The 22384-nt window shown below is 38.0% G+C and overlaps 1 protein-coding gene across 1 annotated transcript in view; it reads left to right on the top strand.

Moving 5' to 3' along the window:
• Positions 1–2135: 2135 nt before the first annotated feature.
• The window catches only part of LOC110207911 (palmitoyltransferase ZDHHC11-like), a 190446-nt gene continuing 170197 nt past the window's right edge, over positions 2136–22384 (top strand). Inside the window, exon 1 of the mRNA XM_078151768.1 lies at positions 2136–2629. The gene's annotated coding sequence lies outside the window, so the exon portion shown is untranslated. The remainder of the gene's footprint in view (positions 2630–22384) is intronic.

Raw genomic sequence — 22384 nt, 5'->3', positions numbered from 1 at the left:
TCTTTTCAACCCTGATATTGTGTGATTGTGTCTTGTGTTGCCTCCACAAAAACCCCCACCTCAGAAGGTTCTGAGTTAACTATGAGCCTACACCCTAGGATGGAGCACATGTAATGGCCTCAGGCACCTGGGGGCTCTCTATAAGCCTCTGTTTTCTCTTTCCTCAAGCAACTGAATGTGTTCATTTGGTAGAATTGAGCCATTGACACTTCAACACCCTTCTATGGTCTTAGCTCCCTTCCCCTTCCCCTCCCTTGCTTTCAGGTGAAGGCTTCCATTTGGTTGAAAGGATATACCTTGCACATGGTGCTCAGAGAAATACTTAATTGGATTTTTGACCTTATAAATTTGCATATTTCATCCAATTATGTGGATCCCAAAATTCTATACTTGCCCACCCTGAGCACCTCTGGTCCGTGTCTTCCCTTAAGTTTATCCCAAGGGACCTTCCCAACATGCTTCAGGCCTTGCTAGGGTTCTCTTGAAATCCTGAGACCTCAGAAGAATGCAGGAGATGTCCATTGGTTTCCCCTCATTTTTACCACTTTGATGACATTCCTTCCATCAAACTTCTTACTTCCTTTTTTGTAATATTTGCAGCCTGCCTACTATGAACCCACTATGAGCCTTTTCAATGCAATTTTAGTAACACACATTGTACATCATGTCTGTCATTGTTCAGTCATTTCAGTCATGTCTAACTCTTTGTGCCCCCACTTGGGGTTTTCTTGGCAAAGGTACTAGAGCGGTTTGCCATTTCCTTCTCCAGCTCATTTTACAGGTGAGGAAACTGAGGCAAACAGGGTTAAGTGACTTACCCAGGGTCACACAGCTGGTGTCTGAGGCCAGATTTGAACTCAGGGAAATGAGTCTTCCTGACTCCAGGCCTGGCATTCTAACTACTGCACCACCTAGCTGCCCCTATCCCCAGGGAAGACTATTTCTAAATTTTGAGCCTTGGCCACTGTGGATAGAATTTGCACCAGCTATATGAACCTGGGCAAGTCACTTAATCCTATTTGCCTCAGTTTCCTCATCTGTAAAATGAGCTAGAGAAGGAAATGGCAAACTACTTCAGTATCTCTGCCAAGAAAATCCTAAATGGGGTCAAGAAGAGTCAGAAATGACGGAACATCTAGAAATGTAAATGCATCTCCTTAACCAGTTGTTCATTTTCCAAGTTTGCAATTCTCTTCAGCATCCCCTTCCTTCATTTGGCAGTAGTGATGAAAGCAGTACTTGTATGCACCCCACTAAGTTCTCTCATATTTTGCCTAGTCTTTTGCTTTTAGTCCCACATCTCTGCGGAACCCTCTCAGTTCCTGGCAGTGGGAGAAGGGAAGGCAGAGACTTAAGGCAGCTTGGGCCTGTATTTCTGAATACAGGAAGTTATAGAACATTTGCTGGCAATGGAACAAAACAGAACAAAAACCAAAAATGAAACACCTGTTTGACTAGAAAATTTGTTATTGTTGTTATTGAATCATTTTTTGGTCATGTCCAACTAACTATTCACTACCCCATCTGGGTTGGTTTATTTTTTCTGGCAGAGATATTGGAGTGGTTTGCTATTTCCTTTTCCAGCTCATTTTACAGATGAGGAAAGTGAGGCAAACAGGGTGAAGTGATTTGCCCAGGGCCACATAGCTAGTACATGTCTGAGGTTAAATTTGAACTCAGGTCTTCCTGATTCCAGGACTAGCACTCCATCCACACTGTGACATCTAACTGCAAAAACATTCAAAAATTAGGTGGCAACAATAAATGCTTGGAGTTCTGGGTTCTATGAAATTCTTCAGTTTTCTTTCTTTTTAGGGACTGGGATCTTAGCCAAATCCCCATGAACTTCAGAGGGCTATTCTATGCAAGCAGAGAGGCTAAATTCAGCACCATCTGTAGGTCTTTCAAATCTGTGGCTGCCAAATGCCAATGCATTTGAGTTGGGATCAGGGACATGATATCCATGGTGTCCAGTCTGAGGCTTCTTTCTTTCTTTCTTTTTCTTTCTTTCTTCTTCCTTTCTTCTTTCTTTCTTTCTTTCTTTCTTCTTCCTTTCTTTCTTTCTTTCTTTCTTTCCTTCCTTCCTTCCTTCCTTCCTTCCTTCCTTCCTTCCTTCCTTCCTTCCTTCCTTCCTTCTTTCTTTCTTTCTTTCTTTCTTTCTTTCTTTCTTTCTTTCTTTCTTTCTTTCTTTCTTTCTTTCTTTCTTTCTTTCTTTTCTTCCTTCCTTCTCTTTTCCTTTTTTCTTTCTTTTTTGTTTTTAAATTTATTTTAAACTTCAATACAAAATAAGAAAAGAAAAAAAAACATTGCCATGTACACAGCAGAACATAAGAGGATTAAATATAAAGCAATAAATTTCCATTTCAAGAAAACCTGGAAAACCTGTATTATAAATACTACACATTATTTTCAAAGCTGTTCATCATCTTTTCTTCATTTGCTTCTTGAATTTTCTACCCAGCAGTCTGCTCAGAAGACAATCCCCTCCTACAAAGACAATAATGCTTATGAAGTAACAGAGTTCCGTGGCTACTGTGGCAACCAAAGAATTTATCCCCATGTCAACCTTGCTTTATACGGCCATAGGAAAGTCTGCGTCTTTTTTGGAACTTGTGACTGGTGTTTGGAGGTGAGAGGGGCATACATGGACTATGGTTCTGGCTGAAGTGGGGGCTTGATTTCTGTTTGGGATACAGCCATGTTGAATTTCAGACCTCCATGAAAGTTCAGGACATGTCCACAAATGAAAAAATAATGAAGACTGCAAGGCAGTGTATGATTGATTGATTGAGTGTCAGATGAATACTGCCTACTGCTAAGTAGAGATCTAGGTGTTCAGAGGAGGGAACCATCACCATGGGCTGGTCTGGTCAGGGAATGCCTTATACATTCTGGAGGAGAGCACATGCTGATGACCCAAGCTGTGAAAAGTGACTTATGGTGGTAAAATGTAGAAGAGAAACTCAGAGTGACTACCACAGTGGGAGTAGCTACACCAAGTGATGGCAAGGCTATGTCACTGTGACCAGAGACAGAGCCTTCCTCATTGAAGCCCTTCTGTGCCCAGCAGAATCCTCTGTCCGGCTCCAGCTGGAGGGGCAATTTTGGGTAAACTAAGAAGCGCCTCTGGGCAGAGGAATAGAGTGACTTAATAACAATCTCCAAGTGTGCAAAGAGAACCAAAAGCTATTTCCTTATGTCTACTAATGAGAGAACAGCAGGAAATGAATGAACCTGTCACTCATTAATGAATTTTGGTTGAGATAAGGAAGAGCTTACTTTTCTTTATTTCTAATCTAATGACCATTACCTTTCATTGTTATTCAGTCATTTCATTCCTGTCTGACTGTCCAACACTTCACGATCCCGTTTAGGGATTTCTTGGCAAAGACACTGGAGTGGTTGGCCATTTCCTTCTCCAGCTCATTTTACAGAGGAGGAAACTGAGGCAAATAGGGTGAAGTGACTTGCCCAGGGTCACACAGCTAGTAGGTGTCTGAAGCTAGATTTGAACACAGGTCTTCCTGACTCCAGGCCTGGTGCTCTATCCACTGGGACACCTGGCCCTCCCAATCATTATCTAGGGATTGTACTCATATATCTAGTCCTAGGGACATTCTAGTCCCAGTTCTGCAACTGACTTACCTGCTTTGTGACCTTGGCCAAATTCCTTAACCTATCTATAATTCAGTGTTTTCATTGTTCAAACGAGACAGTCGTATAAGATATCTAAGCTTCCTACCCAAACTATAATTTATTGATTTACTTAGTATTAGGATTCAGTGCTATTTCTCTAGAAGGCAGGAACTTATCAATATTTCCTATTCTGTTGTGCTTGAGGCCTTAGGATTCTTGGATGCCTGAAAACAAAGATAAGGTGGAGCTAGCAATAATAGCAGCCCCATTTCAATTACACTTTCTTACAACTTTGCTAATAACTCTGTGCTGTAACAAAGAGGAAGATGAAGTGAAGAAAAGGACCTCTCTGGGATGGGAATTGGGAAGGCAGATTGGGAAATATAGGTGATGTAAAATTTATTTATGAATTTATAATAACATTTATAAATTTTAAAATTCATTTAAAATTTACTTTAAAACTTTTATTAAAAAAAAAAAAGAAAAAGGAGCTGTAACAAGGCTCCTAGTCCTACTGAATAAAACTGATCCAAGCAAAATTTCCTCTTATATTGTCTGGATTTATAAAAGGTATAAATATCAGTTTTACTCCTAGGTGGCTGGTAAAAGCCAAGCAAGAACTAACATTTCTAACCAGAGACTGGGTTGAGTTCTGATTTGCTTAAAAAGTGATATTAACAAGCCAGGGCTCATATAATCAGTTAATGAACACACATTTAAGTGCCTACTGTTTATCAGGCTTAGAAGAGGTCAGCTAGGAATGGGGAGGGGTCTGGAGAGCAGGTCATAGGAGAAATGTTTAAAGATATTAGTGATATTTGACATGAGAAAGAAAGAAAGAAAGAAAGAAAGAAACAAAGAAAGAAAGAAAGAGAAAGAAAGAAAGAAAGAAAGAAAAGAAAGAAAGAAAGAAAGAAAGAAAGAAAGACAGAAAGAAAGAAAGAAAGAAAGAAAGAAGAAAGAAGGAAGGAAAAAGAAAGAAAGATTCAATGGCGACATGATAGCTGTTTTCAAGCATCCTTTAGAAGAGAAATTAGTCTTAACTTAAGTAGCCTCAGAGGGCAGAAATAAAGAACTAAAAGTGAAAGTTACAGTAGGTAAATCTCACATCTACATAAAGAAGAACTTTCCAACAATCACAACTGTTCAACAATGCAATAGACTTGTCTTATGTGATAGTGAGCTTCCTAATTCTGATGTTTTTCAAGTCAGGAATTCTTGTTCTGCCCAGGATACTGGGCTAGGTAGTTTAAGATGCCTTCCCCCTGTAAGATTCTGTGACTAATCCCTCGACCTACCTCCATAGTGCAACCACTTCAACTCTACTTAGCACAGGTCTTGCAGTAGTAAGTGCTTAATATTTTGAATTAAATTAATTCTGTCCTTTCTCTTACAGCTTCACCTCCACCCCCCCACACCCCCAATGGAAAACAGGCAATTCAATGTTTTCATGTAACTTAATGTATACAACAAAGACAAGTGATTGCATGACTTGACCACATGACTAATCAGTTCATTTGTGCATAAATTGGTTGTGAATAGGAAGGAGAATTGTTGATTTAGTTGTCAAGTGTAGACAAGAATCAAGAAGGGTATTGGGTAGGGACAACTGGCTATAGAAATAGATTAATTTAATTTTTCCTCATAAATGAAACCATGGTGGTTATATATAAGTACAATTAGTCATTACACAAGCAATCAGTTGAAGAGACTTTTTAAAAAATCCTAAATTACAAATTTCCTCAAAACATATTCTATCTTTAAAAAAAAATCTGCACCCTGTCTTTGTATACATTTTTCCTTTGTCATTGTTGCTTAAATTGGAATTTTTTCATTTTTTATGAGAGATTTTATTTGGTCACATGTTGAATTTTTTTCTGTTTTGGACTCCTGGGTCACCAAATTGCATAAGCTTGGGCCTTTGAACAAATAACAGGCTATATGTGAAGACACCTGAGTCCTAATTCTCTTCTCCATTGTCTCTTTGCCCTCCTTCATATCTTCCCCATCTCTGGCTAATGTGGGAACTTTAAATATTCATCCCTTTATCTTAAGGAAAATATCCTTAGAAATAGTACCTACCCGGAAAGAAAAGAAGACCCTAACTTAAGGAAAGATAGTTACCAAAGGGAAGAAAAGACAGGAAGCTGGAGACCCCAAGAGAAAATTTAGCTTGTTCAATGATTTAATTAAGAGCTACTGCAGCAAAACTGAATTAGACAGGGCAGCTAAGTGTTGTGGTGGATAGAGCACCAGCCCTTGAGTCAGGAGGATGTGAGTTCAAATCCAGCCTCAGACACTTGATACTTACTAGCTGTGTGACCCTGGGTAAGTCACTTAATCATGATTGCTTCAACAACAAAATCCCCCTGAATTAGACTACTGTATTAGTTCTTTGTTGTTTTTAAAAAATATTTTATTAATATCTTTTGTTTTTATATTGTCTAGCTTCCCCTCTGTATTCCTCCCTCTTCCTTTCTTAGAGAGCTATCCCGTATGACAATAAATATTTTTTAAAAATAAAGGGGGGGAAATCAGCAAAACTAAAAAAGAGTTGACATTATATATTACGTTCTACGCTTGTGTACCTCACCACCTCTAGAAAGGAATGAAGGGAGTAGCTTTTTTATATCTCTTCTCTGGGGCCAAGCTTTTTCTTTATAATTTTGAAACATTCCTTTTCTATTGCCTTGTGATGCTTGTTCTTTTTCATTTACATTGTTGTAGTCGTTGTGTTTTATTGTTTTCTTGGCTCTGCTTACTTCCCTCTGCATTAGTTCATGTAAGTCCTTCTATGCTTCTCTGCATTCATCATATTGGTTGTTTCTTACTTACATTAACATTCTATTATATTCAAGTACTGCAGTTTGCTCTGTCATTCCCAACTGCCAGGCATCTATTTGGTTTCAGTTCCTTACTGTTATAAAAATTTCAGTGTATATGGAGTCATTTCTTTTTTACCAGTGACCTTATTGAGGTATACATCTAGTAGTTGGATTTCTGGGTCAAGGACTACAGAAACTTTAATTACTTTATATGCATAATTTCAAATTGCCTTTTAGAATGGTTGAACTAATTTGAAACTCCATCAATAATGCACTAATATGCCTATCTTCCCCACAACATGTCGCCATTAACTATTCTTATCTTATATCGTCATTGTCAATTTTCCAGGTAGTCTCAGTATTGTTTTGACTTGCATTTCTCTTAAGTTTAGTGATTTTGAGCATTCTTTCATGTAGTTATTGATAGTTTGAATAAAAAAACACCTGTTTGTTTTGAATCCTTTAGCCACTCATCTATTAAGAAATAGTTCTTTGTCATATATGACAAAGAATTTTGAATTGATCTATAGACAAAAATCTATATACCTTTGTATGTGTATGTGTGTATCTTGGATTTTATAGTTGTTGTTGTTCAGTCATGTCTGACTCTGTGACCCCATTTAAGGTTTTCTCGGCAAAGATACTGGAGTGGTTTGCCATTTCCTTCTCCAGATAATTTTACAGATGAGGAAACTGAGGCAAACAGGGTTAAGTGAGTTGCCCAGGGTCACACAGCTAGTAAGGGTCTGAGGCCAGATTTGACCTTAGGTCCTCCTGATTTCAGGGCCGGTGCCCTACCCACTGCACCACCTATGCCCCAAAATATGTATATTCTTTAGTGATCATCTTCAGAATACATCATATATCATTTAACTCTAATTTTTCTAGGAATTTGTTCAGTTCTCTATCCCCGCCTTGTTCAATTTTCTGTTAAATTTGTCCAGTTTTGAGCAACACTAAAGTCTCCTATTGAGTATTGTGTTTCTATATCTCTTTGTAATTCAATTACTTTTTCCTTTATGAATATAGATTATGGAGAGTCAACACATCTCAACAACATTAACAACATTAGGGTAGCACTAATAGATTTCAGGAGGTCCATTAACCTAGAGGGGAAAACATTATATCTTTATTCTATTCTCTAACTGAAATTTAGTGTTTTTTTTATTATGATTTTTGTAAAAAAAATTATTGTAGAAGACGCTCATAGACTACACCAGACTGCCAAGGAGGCCTGCGACACAAGAAAATTAAGAACTCCTAATTTATATGATATTCCTCGTATTTATAATATAGATTTTATGTTATTAATTGTTCTTCTGATTCTGGGGGGAGTTGTATCAGTTCACAGAAATTTTTCAATGTGTTTTTGAAATAATCTTTTTCCTCATCTCTTACAGCAAAATAATCTTCATCATATTTATATATCACAAATTATTTAGCCATTCCTCAATTGTTAGAAACCTCTCAGTCTTCAGGTTTTGTTTTGTTTTTTGTTATCACAAAAAGAGCTACCATAAATTGTCCTTCTATTGTTGTGGTTAATCCAATAGCTGTCTTTCTCTTTCTGTTTTTTATTCTTTTAATAGTTTCTAGAAATAAGATAGTTCACTTCGTTACTTTTCTTTTTGGTAATTGTATTTATTTACTTTACTTGTGTTTCTGTTGTTTAGGAGTGTTTTCAAGTCAAATGATATCATTGTATTTTTTTCTTACAGCAATGCTTCAAATGCCTCTCTTTTATTGAAATTCCATCTTTTTTTCATTGATGATTAGACTCATGTGTTCAGGGCATATCACTTCAGGTTACATCTTGAACTCCTTTACTTTTAGAGTAAATTATTCCATTCATGTCTATGACTTTTTGGGGGAGGTACAAGATAGTGTTGTGTTACTTTCCTTCCTTTATCTTTGAAGACCTTTCTTCTGGTCATTTGTTATCTGTGAATTAAATTGTCAAATTTAGCCACTATGTTGATTCATAGGTTTTTTTTTTCTTTTTCTAGAGGTGATCTGTGTGTTCTGTTTATTGATATTTTTTCTGTGTTCAGAAGTTCTGGGCAGTTTCCTCATAATATTTTTGCCTCCTGGTGTTCAGGTGTTTTGACTTTTCATGTCTCTCTAGGAGGCCAATGATTCTCAAGTTGTCTCTCTGCATATTGTCTTAAAAGATCAATGTGTTTTGCTTGCATAGAGATCATGTGTTCTTTTCATGTTTTTTCTTCTCTTCTTCCATAATGTCCTTCACTTCAGGTTAATTATATTCCTAATCGGTTATTCTCTCTTTTGCTTCTTTGGAGAGACTCAACCACTATGGATTCAAGTTTTTCTGTTCTGCCAATTATTCTATTGTACAGGCCATAAACCTGCCATTTGTTCCCTTCTTATTTCTTATCTGAAAATCCTTTTTTCCCCTCTTGAACCATTTTATTTATTTATTTATTTTACTATTTTTTTTGGGGGGGGGCAAAGCAATTGGGGTTAAGTGACTTGCCCAGGGTCACACAGCTAGTGTCAAGTATCTGGTCTGAGACTGGATTTGAACTCAGGTCCTCCTGACTCCAGCATTGGTCCTCTATCCACTGCACCACCTCACTGCCCCATCTTGAACATCCTGCTATAGATAGGGGCTGTCTTTAGAACCCACAGAATTCTTTAAGCCATTGGGTATTGGCTCAATTTACTTTGCCTTATAGTATTTAAGAGTATGATCTTTTGAATGTTTTTGTACTTATCTTCTATAATTTTAATATCTTCTCTGAATTATCTGCCGCTGTTCTATGTTTTCAGTAGGATTTTCTTCCTTTTGAAGTCTTGGGTGATCTTAGCCTGTTGTCGATCTTCAGATTCCTCTCCCTTTGGTGAAGGGTATTCCCCCAAGACTGAACGTTGGCACTTTTTGCAGTCTCAGGTTGGGAATTTTTCGTTGACCTCCGTTCCTGTACAAAGTACTGCTTCTTCTTCTTCTTCTTCTTCTTCTTCTTCTTCTTCTTCTTCTTCTTCTTCTCCTTCTCCTCCTCCTCCTCCTCCTCCTCCTCCTTCTCCTTCTCCTTCTCCTCCTCCTCCTTCTCCTCCTCCTCCTCCTCCTTCTTTTTTCTTTTTAGTGAGGCAGTTGGGGTTCAGTGACTTGCCCTGGGTCACATAGCTAGTAAGTGTCATATGTCTGAGGCCATATTTGAACTCAGGTTCTTCTGATTCCGAGGCTGGAGCTCTACCTACTGCACCACCTAGCTGCCCTCCAGGTAGCTTATTGGTGGGAGGGAGGAATATGGCTGGCCCCAGCTAGATTCCATTCACCTTTTCTTCAAGGCTGGTGTAGCCAGTCATGCTGTCCCCCTGCTCCAATTTACCTTCTTTATTTAGTTTCCTGGTTGGATTGAATCACTGTTTGCTACTTTTTATGAAGTTAGGATAGGAGATTGTATGTGTATTCTGGGGAGATTCTTTGCCACTTTAACATTCCCTAACCTCATAGCTACTACAGGCAGAAAGGACCCTGTTTTCTCCACACATGTCCTTCTCTTCATATGGAGGGGCAGAGTTGATGTCTATTGCTTATTGCAACAGGATGATGGGGAAAGAGTTGGGAAGATGGAAAATGGAGTTCATTATCAGAGACTTTACATCAAGAGGGAACCCCCTGAGTGAGTCTCAAAGCGCAAACCTTATAGAACGTGAAGGTTGGTAAGGGAGAAGTACTGAAGGAATATGTTATGGGTGAGCATTTTCCCAGAATTCACATGGCTGTTTCTTTGTTGAGCTTCTTGCTTTCTTGTCCAATGGATTCAGCTATTTTCTATGCTTCTCATTGATAATTACTCTTTGGGGGGTGTTGTTGAGAGTTAGTGGGTACAGGAAAAATATCTAGTCATCAATCCTATTGGTCACATGATCTAGATATCTCATCATTTATTCTTAAAGCTAGAACCCATCCCTTTCAGGGACATGGAAATGCGAGTGAAAATTCTGCTTCAAATCTCTCATTAGCTCAGAAAGTAAAGGATTCAAGAGTTATTTACCCTGAATTATTTTGTTTATTATAGATAACACAGAAATTTGTAAATTTATATCAGTTTTAAACTTTAAAAAATATGCATGACATTCTTTGGGCTACCTTGCCTTCCACATGCTATTCCTACAAACACACAATATGAAACCATGATAAGTAAATGCGCCTGAGTGTTTTCAAATAACTCACAGGGGAAAAACAGTGTAAATGGAATGCACCTTCTTAACTTGATATACAGCCAGGGCAGTGCATGGCCAACAAGATCTCCTCAGGAGTTATTTCATTGCTTGGGAAAATAAATTTCTTTCTCATTAAATGTTTACCGTAAAAGATTTTAGGAGCTAAAAATAAAAGCTCAAAGTGAGGTGTTTATTGTACAAGTAGCATTTTGACATGATTTTGGCAACATTTAAATTAAGGATTAAAAAAATATTCCAATGGATATTAAAAAAGAAGTAAGCTGAAGGCACGGTCCTGGGGCACCACTCCAGCCATTTGAAACATTTTCAAGAGACTTGTCATAACAAAGGTACTGAAATATTTGGAACTACTGGCAACAAAGAAGAATTTTGTTGATTGAAAATTGATTGTTATTTTTGTAATTTGCAACTTAATTACGGCCTTTGAAAACCTTATGAAAACATTTTGGGCTCTCTGAATTTAGATGCTTACCCGTCATCTATTCTAGGGATATGTGAGTAGTATTAACCTCTTCCCTGAGATGTGCCAATACATATGACATCTAGCTTTTCTTTTTTTGTCACTTTGCATTTCTCTATAAGGAATTTAAGGGACATTTTGGTAACTTTCTCTTTCTTAAGACTGGAAATCCCCTTGAAGCAAAGTGAATCTAAAGATGGATTAATTGTAGATTAGAGGAATCTGATTTACTGCAAATGAGATTAATATTTCTTTGTGTATTTGCTTTCATTTTACTGACATGCTGGAACAAAAATGCTATTTTTCCATGAGTAATCCAGACCACCCTATGTTTCCTTCTTATAACTGGGGATTACTAAACCAGAATAAAATGCCTGAATTTGTATAATCTTTGACTTCTGCTGTCTGCATTTACTACAGAAGGCAGGTGGTGTGAACAACTGGACTCTGCATGTAGCAGAAGAATTTATTTGGGGTGCCCATGTTGCCATCACATTTGCCTTGGGTCTAATACCTGGACAGGCATCTCTGGGCTTCTGCTTCCTCACTTGTAAAATGAGGAGATTGTATTTGCTGGCTTCTAAGGTCCCTTCCAGCTCAAATCTATGATCCTATGAACAAATCCAAAGTCACAATTCAACCCTTAAAGAGACTACTAGTTGATTAATTTCTTTCTAATGGCTATAAGACTGTGTTCAGATCTCTGTCAACCAACATACAAATGGGTGCTGTTGGTCTCAGATGAGATTGGACAAGACACAGTGAACCCAACTTAATTTCAGGAAAACACTGTCTGTCTTGAAGCACAGTCCCTGCTCATGGTGCCAGTGGGAATGGGCACATTTGGAGTCATTGCATCATTTAATTTCAACAAATGATTATTAAGCATAACTTGAGGGAAAGATAGACTGGCAGAGTGGATAGAAAGCTGAACTCAGAGTCAGGAAAACATGAGCTCAAGTCTCACCTCTGACATATTCTGGCAGTGTGTCCCTGGGCAAGTCACTTAACCTCAGTGCTCTAGGAAACTCTCTATGAGTATAGGTTGCAAAGAAGATGCTGGCTTGCCTTGGTAGAGTTTCTTGACCTGAGGGTTCTCTATACCAATGGAATCACAGGTTCAATCCCTATCCCTGTCTTTACCCCTAACCTTATCCCTATCCCCACCTGTATCCCTCTCCCCATCTCCATCCTTATTTCTATCCCCATCCCATCCCTATCCTTATCCCCATGTGACAGACGTTATACTAGGCACTTGGGATACAAAGATAAAAGTTAAACCCTGCTCTCAAGGAGCTTACACTCTACTGAAGGTATACACATGTCCACAAGCATGTAAATACCATATGCATACAAAGTAATAAAAAAAATTTCAAGAAGCAAAGAGTGCTAATAACTAGGGGGGATCAGAAAAAGTACTCATCTAGGAGGTAGGACGTGACATGTGCATTGAAAGAAACAGAATTCTGAGGCAGAAATAAGGATGGATAGCATTTAAGGCATGGGGCTTCTCTTATGCAGAGGCATGGGGACAGAACTGGGCAAATTGGATTCTGAGAGCTACTTGGACTGGAACAAAATCAGCAAAGGGGAATAATATGAAATTAGATTAGAAAAGTAGGTAGGAGGCAGTTCATAGAGGGCTTTAAATATTAGGCTGAGGATTATGTATTTTGTCCTAAAGTTAATGGAGAGCCACTGAATATTTTGGGGCCCCATCGAGGAGTTTCACTCTACTCTGCAGCGGCCCTCATTTACCAAGTGTTAAGGAAAGCAGTAAGCAGCAGCATCCATTGTTGCTCTAGCATTTCTGGACATTTTACAAAATATCCTCAAACTACAGAGCAGGACCTTTCCCCCACATTGAAGCAAGCAGGGGGAGAACTGCCAGCACCCTAGCTCCTGCTATTGAGAGGCCAAGCTGTTTTTCAATATCAGGCCAGCCTGCCACAGTTTAATTAGCTGGTTTGCTAAACCAGGTTTATCTCTTGTAGCAATTTGTGCCCATGGCACCCGATATGCACTCCTAGATTCATTGTCATCATGTTTTTTATTACAGGAAAGATTTCTACGTGTTCTTTTTTAAAAAGTGACTACAGAATCTGTTTAATCTGGTTTTCCCCCTACAGCCCAAAGCAAGCGTTACCAAACTGCTGCCCAAGCACCAAATCTGGCTCGTCTCCTGCATTCGTACTGTGGAGCTAAGGATGATTTTTACATTTAAAAAACCTTATTTTAAAAAATAAATAAAATATGAGGCAGCATGGCATAGTGGATAGTGATAGGTATCACAGAGGTGAAAGAGACAGTCCTTGGCAATAGCTTGGATATAGGAGATGAGAGAGGGTGAAGAGTCTAGGATGACTCCTGGTTTGAGCCTGAGAGACTGGGAGGATGGTGTTGCTCCCTATAATAATAGGGAATGTGGGAGGGGGGAAAGTTTAGGGGGAAAGAGAATGAGTTCCATTTTGGACATGTTGAGTTTAAGATGTCTACTGGACATCTAGGTCAAGATGTCTGAAAGGCAGTTGAAAGGGAATATCAAGAAGGAGAGTGATCAGTAGTGTCAAAGGCTACAGTGAGGTCAAGGAGAATGAGGACTGAGAAAAGGCCATTGGATTCAGCATGAGATCATTAGTAATTCTGGAGATAATGATAAGGTCAGAAGTCAGATTGTAAGGAGTTAAGAAGAGAGTGAGAGGAGGGAAAATGGAGAATCCTATGAGAGACAACCTTTTCCAGGAGTTCAGCTACAAAGAACAGAAGAGAATGATAGTGAAAATACAAGGATCAAGTGACAGTTTCATTTTTAGGACAGAGAAGACATGGGCATATGTGTAGGCAGGAAGGAGTAAACCAGTAGAAAGGGAGAGGTTAATAATAAGTGAAAGTGTGAGGATGACAAATGGGACAATCTGTTGAAGGAGATAAGGGTAGAAAGGGATCGCTTGAGCAAGTAGAGAGATTAGCTTTGGCAAGGAGTAAGGCCACTTTATTACTTGAGACAGAAGTGAAGGAGGAGATAGTGGAAGAAGGCATATGAGTAATAGAAGATGAGGAAGAGGGGAGAATAGGGAGCACATGGCAAATGGTCTCAATTTTGTCCTTTAAAATATAAGGAAAGGTTAACAATTGAAAGGGTAAAGGGAGGAGGAACCATGGGAGGTTCGAGGAGGGATGAAAAGGTTTGGAAGACCCTCTGCAGAGAATCAGACAGTAAATTGATAAGGGAGACATGGTAGGATTACCTAGCAACAGTGATGGTACAGTTGAGGTTGTGTAATGTAAATTTGTAATAGGCCCAGTAAGAATGGTTGCATAACTTTCTCTACCTTCATTCAGCAGCATGCAGGTAGAAGTGAAGGCAGTGAATGGTGGGAGTGATCCAAGGCTGAGGTTTGACTCGGTATAGTCGATGATATGATAGAGGGGATAAGAATTCAATAGAAGAGGACAGTGTAAGGTTGAATTGGTTCACCAAGGAGTAAAGGTGGGGAAAAGAGGAGAGAGTGGCCAGTGCAGAGAAGATGGCTTGTGAGAGAATTGAGGGATTAAGGTATTTGAGGTCATGGTGCAGAAGAAGGGTAGGGTTATGTATGGAAAGGTAGAGGGAAGGGTGATAAACCAAAAAATTATGGGTGAATAAGGGGATTTGGGGATTTTTTAAAAGGACAGGTGATTGAGCATAGGTGCAAAATAGTGTAAGAGTTCTATAGGAATAATGTAAGGAAAACTGAAACTTGTAATTAATGCTAAAGATAACAAAAAGGTTTTTTAAAGTGTCATTGGGAGCAAGAGGCAAACTCTTGTTCAGAATTAACAGAGAATCCGTCACATATGATACAATGAAGACAGAATTTGTTGAATTTTTTTTTGTTTTTTCTGCAAGAGAGGATGATGGTCAAACTAAAAAGGAAAGAACAATAATTGTTGACAAGGAATTGAAACCCAGGATAAGTGAAAATATTGTGGGAACACCCTACCTAACATGATCAAATTCAACTCATCTGGTCCAGACAAATGACATTCCAGAATACTGAAAGGCTTTTAACAGATCAATGGTGTATTGCTATCAGTGATCTTTATGGAACTATGCAGAATAAAGGAAGCATTACTAGACTGGATTTGCACACATTTTCAGAAAGGGGGATAAAGTGGATTTGTCCAAGACTGATGAGCTTCCTAGTATAGGGAAGGTAATATTTGACTTACCCTCTCACCCTAAAATTACAGAATGCAATCGCAAGTTGTTAGAGATGTATTAAACTAACTGTAAAGACAGTTTACAGCCCTTTCTCTGATGAAAATTAAGGGAGCAACCCCAATGACTGAGCAAACAAATTAGCCAAACTCACAAGCACTTCTAATAGTTAAGTCCTGGAGAGTTTGGCAAACTGGAAACTTCTTATGGAGGAATTCCCAATAAGGGAGGAGGAAGAAGAGGAATGTTTCATTCATCTTCCACTATCTTCTAGCATATAGCTTTGAAGGGGAGCTAATCAACTGCAGGAAACATTGAATCCTTTTGAGGAAGCACAGTACCAGACTCCAGACAGACACAAATACTGAGGTAGTAACTCAAAACAGGAAGCAGTTTCAAGGGAATAGAGCACTTGGAAGAAAAGAAGAGAGTCAGCTATGCAGAGGAGCAGATGCTGAAAATCCATTTGAACAGCCATCCTAGCAGAGACGCTGCCCAAGGAGAGTTATGTGAGGAATCTAAGAAGAAATAAAGAACTTTCAGGTCCAACTATGCTAAGAGATGTGAATTACCTTTGCTCTAGGTGTATTATACATTGGTACCTCACTACCACTGTTGAACTCACTCTTCTAATGGATGTTGTGTGGAGGTTTACGAGGGAAATGTTTTGTAGATAGTCTTTTACTATGCAGTCTTAGTAAATGCCTTTGTTAAGCACTAATCATGTCCAATGACTAACTGTTAATGGGAAGCACACTGATGGTTGCTCATGAGCTATGGTGTGAGCAGTGTAGACCTACAGAGATACCTCTAGAACCTAAAGGTAGCAGCCACCATCAGAGGACCTAACCAGTGAGTGTGAGTGAAAGTTAGAGGAGTGGCCCAGAGTGGGTGTAACATCAGAAAAATTCTGAAATAAATTACTGGTTTGTGAACATCTGAAAGGGTAGGGACAATCACTAAGGGCAGGCATGGTTTCATTAAAAATATGCCAGAATAATCTCAGTTTCTTTTTTGACAGACTAATAGAATAGTAGCTCAAGGGAAAATCATAGACATCTAGATTTCAACAAGAAATTTGATACTTTGACATTTCAATAGATTTATGATCCCATTAATGTGGGTGCTCCCTCCCATGATTCAATGATAGGAAAGTAGGCATATGGATCAGTAAGTATTAATATTATTTTAAAAAATTCTTTATACATTCCTCCCACTGACCCTCTATCCAACAAAAAAAGGAAGGAAAGGAGAAAAGAAAACACTTATCATGAACATGCATAATCCTATAAATCATATTCTCATTTTGTGGGAATGATTCCAAATTGTTTTCTAAAGTGGCTGAACCTATCCACAGCTACACCAGTAGAGTATTTTCCCCTATCCCCTCCAGAATTTGTGATTTTCCTCTTGTCATCTTAGCCAATATGATGGGTATGAGGTGGAAACTCAAAGGTGCTTTAATTGGCATTTTTTTAATTATTAGAAATTTATACCATTTTCCTATATGATTGTTGGTAACTTGGATTTCTTCATTTGAAAACTAATATTTATATCCTTAACAATTTGTCTGTTGGGAGATGGCTTTTAACCTCATACATATGATTGAGTTTATGTGATACTTCTTTTAGAAATTTTCTGCAAAAATTTTCCCCTATTTGTTTAATTTTTCTAATTTGAAAAAAAAGGTCAAGAATCTCAAGACAATTACTTTTTTTTTTCAACAGGAATAAAGGGACTCTATCAGTACCAGATTGAAATTTGTACCTTAATACAGCAATCATTTAAACAATTTATACAGGTCAGTAGCTAGAACCAATTAGGTATACAACATACCTGAATAAAACCTAGTGTTCAGTAAACCCAATGATCCCAGTTTTGGGGGTAAGAATTCACAATTTATCAAAAACCTGAAGCTTTTCTGTAAGCTTTCAATGCTGAGTCGAATTGTAAACTCTTCTAGTTACTGCCCTGGGTTTGGGTTTAGAGAAGAGTAGACTTCTGCTGGTCAGCCCCTACTTGCCATCTGGAAAGCTTTTGGTTTTACACCCCCTTTGGTCTGTTTTTCCTGCTCTGATTATGCCTCTGCACGTTGGGCTAGACGATTCTGTGGTCTAAGTCATGCCATTGCTGCTGCTGCTCCTGGCTTCTGAACTTCCTCCTTTCTTAGTGCAGTGCCCCAGGGCCTCCCTGCTAGGAAATGCCATGCCCCTTCCCAGCTCTCCTCACTCTGCCCTGGATTGGTGATCCAGGAATGGGGAATGGAAGACAAAGCTGACAGTTGGCACCTCTCTCAGTTACAGTGCGCCAAAATGGGTCTGAAGTTGCACCAGTATGGGACTGAAACCTCCTCTTACCCTACTGTACTTCTTGTCTCTGGGTACTGCAGTGGTCCACGTGACATGCTCCTGCCCTGACATTAATCCCCAGTGTCCACAGACATCCCCAACAGTCTTCCTGTGCTGAGCTGGGCTGGACAAATGACTCACTCTGATAGTAATAGACTTCACCATCAGAATTTGATGTGATGCATTTTCTAGATAACTTTGAAGAAGTTTATGAAGTGAAGCTCACTGCAGTGCTGTGGTCCTGCCTATTTCCCATCATTTTTTTTGATAAATTGTGAATTCTTATCCCAAGAACAGGAATCTTTGGGTTTAGTGAACACTAGGTTCATTTGCTTCAGTATGCTGTATACCTAAGTGATTTTATTTAGGTATATTGTATACTTAATTAATTCTACTTATTGACCTGAGATTTAAAACAGTACAAATTGTTTTAATGATTACTGTATTGTAGTACAATTTTTCAATCTGGTACTGATAGACCTCTCTTTTTCTGATTAAACAAAAAAAAAGTAATTCTCTTCAGATTCTTGACCCCCCTTTTTTTTTTGCTTCATATTTATCTTGTGCTTTGGCATAGCACTGAATGAATAAATGAATTTAGGTAGTATTATCATTTTTATATTCTCTTGACCTAGCCATGAACAATTAATATTTCTCTATTTAGGTTCATATTTCTGCAAAGAGTATTTCATAGTTGGATTCACATAGTTTCTAGATATATCTTGCTAGATATATTCCTAAATATTTTGTAGCTTCTGTAGTTATTTTATTTTAAAAATCATTTAAAATTATTTTGTTAAGTATTTCCCAATTACACATGAAAAATTTTAACAATCATTTTTTTAAAATTTGAGTTCCAAATTCTGTCCCTCCTTCCCACACCCTCTGAGAAGGCACACAATATGATATCAATTATACATGTGAAATCATGGAAAATGTATTTCCATATTAGTCATACTTCCAAAAAAGCAAGAAAAATAAAGAAAGTGAGAAAATTATACTTTGATTTGCACTCAGCATTCATCAGTTCTCTCTCTGGAGATGCATAGCATTTTTTCATCATGACTCCTTTGGAATTATCTTGGATCATTGTATTGATCTGATTAGCCAAGTCCTTCACAGTTCATCATCATTACAATATTGCTGTTACCGTGCACAATAATCTCCTGGTTCTTCTCACTTCACTTTGTATCAGTTCATATAGGTCTTGACATGTCATTCTGAAACCATTCCCTTCATCATTTTTGAAAGCACCATAGTAGCCCATGACACTCATAGGCCACAACTTCAGCCATTCCTCAATTGATGACATCCCCTCAATTTCCAGTTCTTTGCCACCACAAAAAGAGTCACTACAAATGTTTTTTGTTCATATAGGTCCTTTTTCTTTGATTTCTTTGGGATGCAGAACAAGTAGTAGTGGTATTGCTGGATCAAAGTGCATGCACAGTTTTATAGCCCTTTGGGCATGGTTCCAAATTGTTCTCCAGAATTATTGGACCAGTGCACTACTTCTCTAGCAGTTCCTCAGCATACCAATTTTCCTCTGATCCCCTCCAGCATGTGTCATTTCTAAAAGGTGTGAGGTGGTACCTCAGAGTTGTTTTAATTTGTACTTCTCTAATCAATAATGATTTAGAGCATTTTTTCATATGACTATAGATAGCTTTGATTTCCTCTTCTGAAAACTGCCTGTTCATATCCTTTGACAATTTATCAATTGGGGAATGGCTCTTATTTTTACAAATTTGACTCAGTTCTATATTCAGTATATATATGAGAAATAGATAGATATGTCTATCTATTTCTCATATATATATATCTATAGCTATATCTATCTATATCTCCATACACATATATCTCATATATATCTATACCTATCCATATGTATGTGTGTATATATATATACATATATGCATATATATATACATATATATATATACATATATACACACGTACATATATATATGTGAGAAATGAGGCCTTCATGAGAGAAACTTAGGATGAAAATTTTTGGTATTCATTTTCTATGGTACTTTTTAGCAAAATGGAGTTTTCCTGATTATCCATCTTAATTAGATCTATTTTTGCTTCTGCTTTTTCTGAGATCACTGTGGCTACCCCTATCTTTTTCTAGTTTAGTTGAAGCATATTAGTTTCTGCTCCAGCTCTTCATTTTAACTCTATATGTGTCTGTCTGTTTCAAGTGTGTCTCTTGTAAACAATATGCTGTTGGATTCTGGTTTCTAATCCATTCTGTTATTTGCTTCCTTTTTTTGGGTGAGCTCATCTCATTCACATTCACAGTTATGATTACTATGATTTTCCCTCCCTCCATCCCCTTTTCTTCTGTTTCTTCCTCTCTATTTTTTCTCTCCATCCTCAAAAGTCTATTTTGCTTCTCACCACTGCCTCTCTTAATCTTTCCTCCTTTTATTATTCCTCCTCTCTTATTTCCCTATTGTTTAAGTTATATTTCTATATACAACTCTGTGTGTGTGTGTGTGTGTGTGTACATAATTTCCCTCTTTAAACCAATTCCAGTGAGAGTGAGGTTCAAGAATTCTTTGCTACCCTACCCCCACATTTTCCTCCCCACTGTAAAAATTCTTCCCTGCATGCCTCTCCTATGTGAGAAAATTTTCCCTATTCTACCTCCTCCTTATTTCTTCTCCCAGTGCAACCCTCTTTCTCACCCCTTCATTTTTATTTTGAAGATGATTCCAACATAATCAACTCACATCAATGTCCTTTTCTATGTAAACTTTTTTGAACTGCCCTAACAATGATAAAGTTCTTAGGAGTTACATGTATCATCTTCCTATATAGGAATGTAAACAGCATAACTTTATTGAGTTCATTATGATTACTCTTTCATGTTTACTTTTTTATGTTTCTCTTGTGTCTTTTGGTTGAATGTCAAATTTTTTATTCAGCTCTGGTTTTTTCATCAGGAATGCTTGAAAGTCCTCTATGTCATTAAATATACATTTTCCCCTGAGGGATTGTATTCCACTTTGCTTGGATAGGTTATTCTTAATTGTAATCCTCGCTCTTTTGCCTTCTGGAATGTCATATACCAAGCCTTCCATTCCTTTAAGGTGGATGCTACTAAATCTTGTGTGATCCTGGCTGTAGCTACACAATATTTGAATTGTTTCTTTCTGGCTGCTTGAAGTATTTTCTCTTTAACCTGGAAGTTCTGGAATTTGGCTATAATATTCATGAGACTTTTCATTTTGGGATCTTTTAGAAAGTGATCGGTGGATTCTTTCAATTTTTATTTTACCCTCTAGATATAAGATATCAGAGTAGTTTCCTTAGGTAATTTTTTTGAAATAAGATATTTAGACTCTTTTTTCTTTAATCACAGTTTTCGGGTAGTCCAATAGTTATTAAATGATCTCTCCTTGATCTATTTCCCAAGTCAGTTGTCTTCCAGTGAGATATTCCACATTTTCATTTATTTTTTTCATTTTCTTTTGACTTTGTTTTATTGTTTTTACACGTCTTAAGGAGTAATTAACTTTGACTTCCCAATTCTAATTTTTAAGGAACTATTTTCTTCAGTAATATTTTGTACCTCTTTTTCCATTGTAGTAATTTTGTTTTTTTAAGGAGTTCTTTTCTGTAGTGAATTTTTGTACCTCCTTTTTCATTTGGTCTGTTTTGCTTTTTGAGGAGTTCTTTTCTTCAGTTAATTTTTGTGCCTCTTTTATTATTAGGCCAATTCTGTTTTTAAGGTGTTATTTTCTTCAGTATTTTTGGTACTTTTTTTAATGAAACATTTAATTCTCTTTTTGTAATTTTCTTGCATCACTCTAATTTATTTTCCCAATTTTTCTTCTACTACTCTTATCTCTTTCTTTAACTCTTCCAGGAATTATTGTTGGGTTTGGGTACAATTAGCATTTTTCTTTAGGCTTTATTCTTAGCTGTTTTTACACTGTTGTCTTTTTCTGAGTTTGTGTTTTGCTCTGCCCTGCCACCATAGTAGCTTTTTATGGCCAAATTCTTTGTTGTTGTGTTCAGCGGGCATTGGGGAGGCACTGTGCCAAGCTTTAGACTTTTTCATGCTGTTGTTTTCAGACTAATTCTGGGAGTCTGAAAATTTTTGGTGCTTTGAAGGTGGTGTGATATGGGGAGAGGCATGGTCACTGCTCTTCTGGTCTGTCCTCTAGTCTTTACCCAGGGAAGCGTCCCTGGTTCCCTGCAGTCACAAGTGCTAGTGCTCTTCTTTGCCTTAGAATTGCAACCAGAGCCTCTGCTCCCTTGTGACTGACCCCCAGCACTCCTCTCCACCATGAAATTGTGACTCAAAACTGCATATGGATAACAGAGTTGCCAATCAGTGCCAGCTGTGCCCAGTTCCAGCAAAGGGTCTCCTGTAATCTCTTTCTCACCAAACGTGTGATCCTCTTACCATCTCTGTCCTGAGAGCTCCTGAAGTTGCTGCAGCTGGTATAGCTACTGTTGCTGCCACCCTATCTGTGGGCTCAGCACAGGCTTCCACTCCGGTGTCGCAAACTCTACCTGCTGACCTCCTAAATTTTCTTAGGCTGGAAAGATGTCTCATCCCAGCCTTTTATTGGCTCTGCTGCTTCAAAATTGGATTTGAGGCACAATTTTAATGTTGTTTGGAGGAGAGTGTTGAAAGAGTTTAGCTGGGTTGCCTCTAAATCTACCTGGGAAATTTTAATTTGTA

The sequence above is a fragment of the Phascolarctos cinereus genome, unplaced genomic scaffold (assembly GCF_003287225.1).
Source record: "Phascolarctos cinereus isolate Bilbo 61053 unplaced genomic scaffold, phaCin_HiC Scaffold_4;HRSCAF=312, whole genome shotgun sequence".
In the NCBI taxonomy this organism is placed as follows: domain Eukaryota; kingdom Metazoa; phylum Chordata; class Mammalia; order Diprotodontia; family Phascolarctidae; genus Phascolarctos; species Phascolarctos cinereus.
The sequence above is the reverse complement of the archived record's forward strand: the minus strand, read 5'-3'. Positions and strand labels throughout refer to the sequence as shown.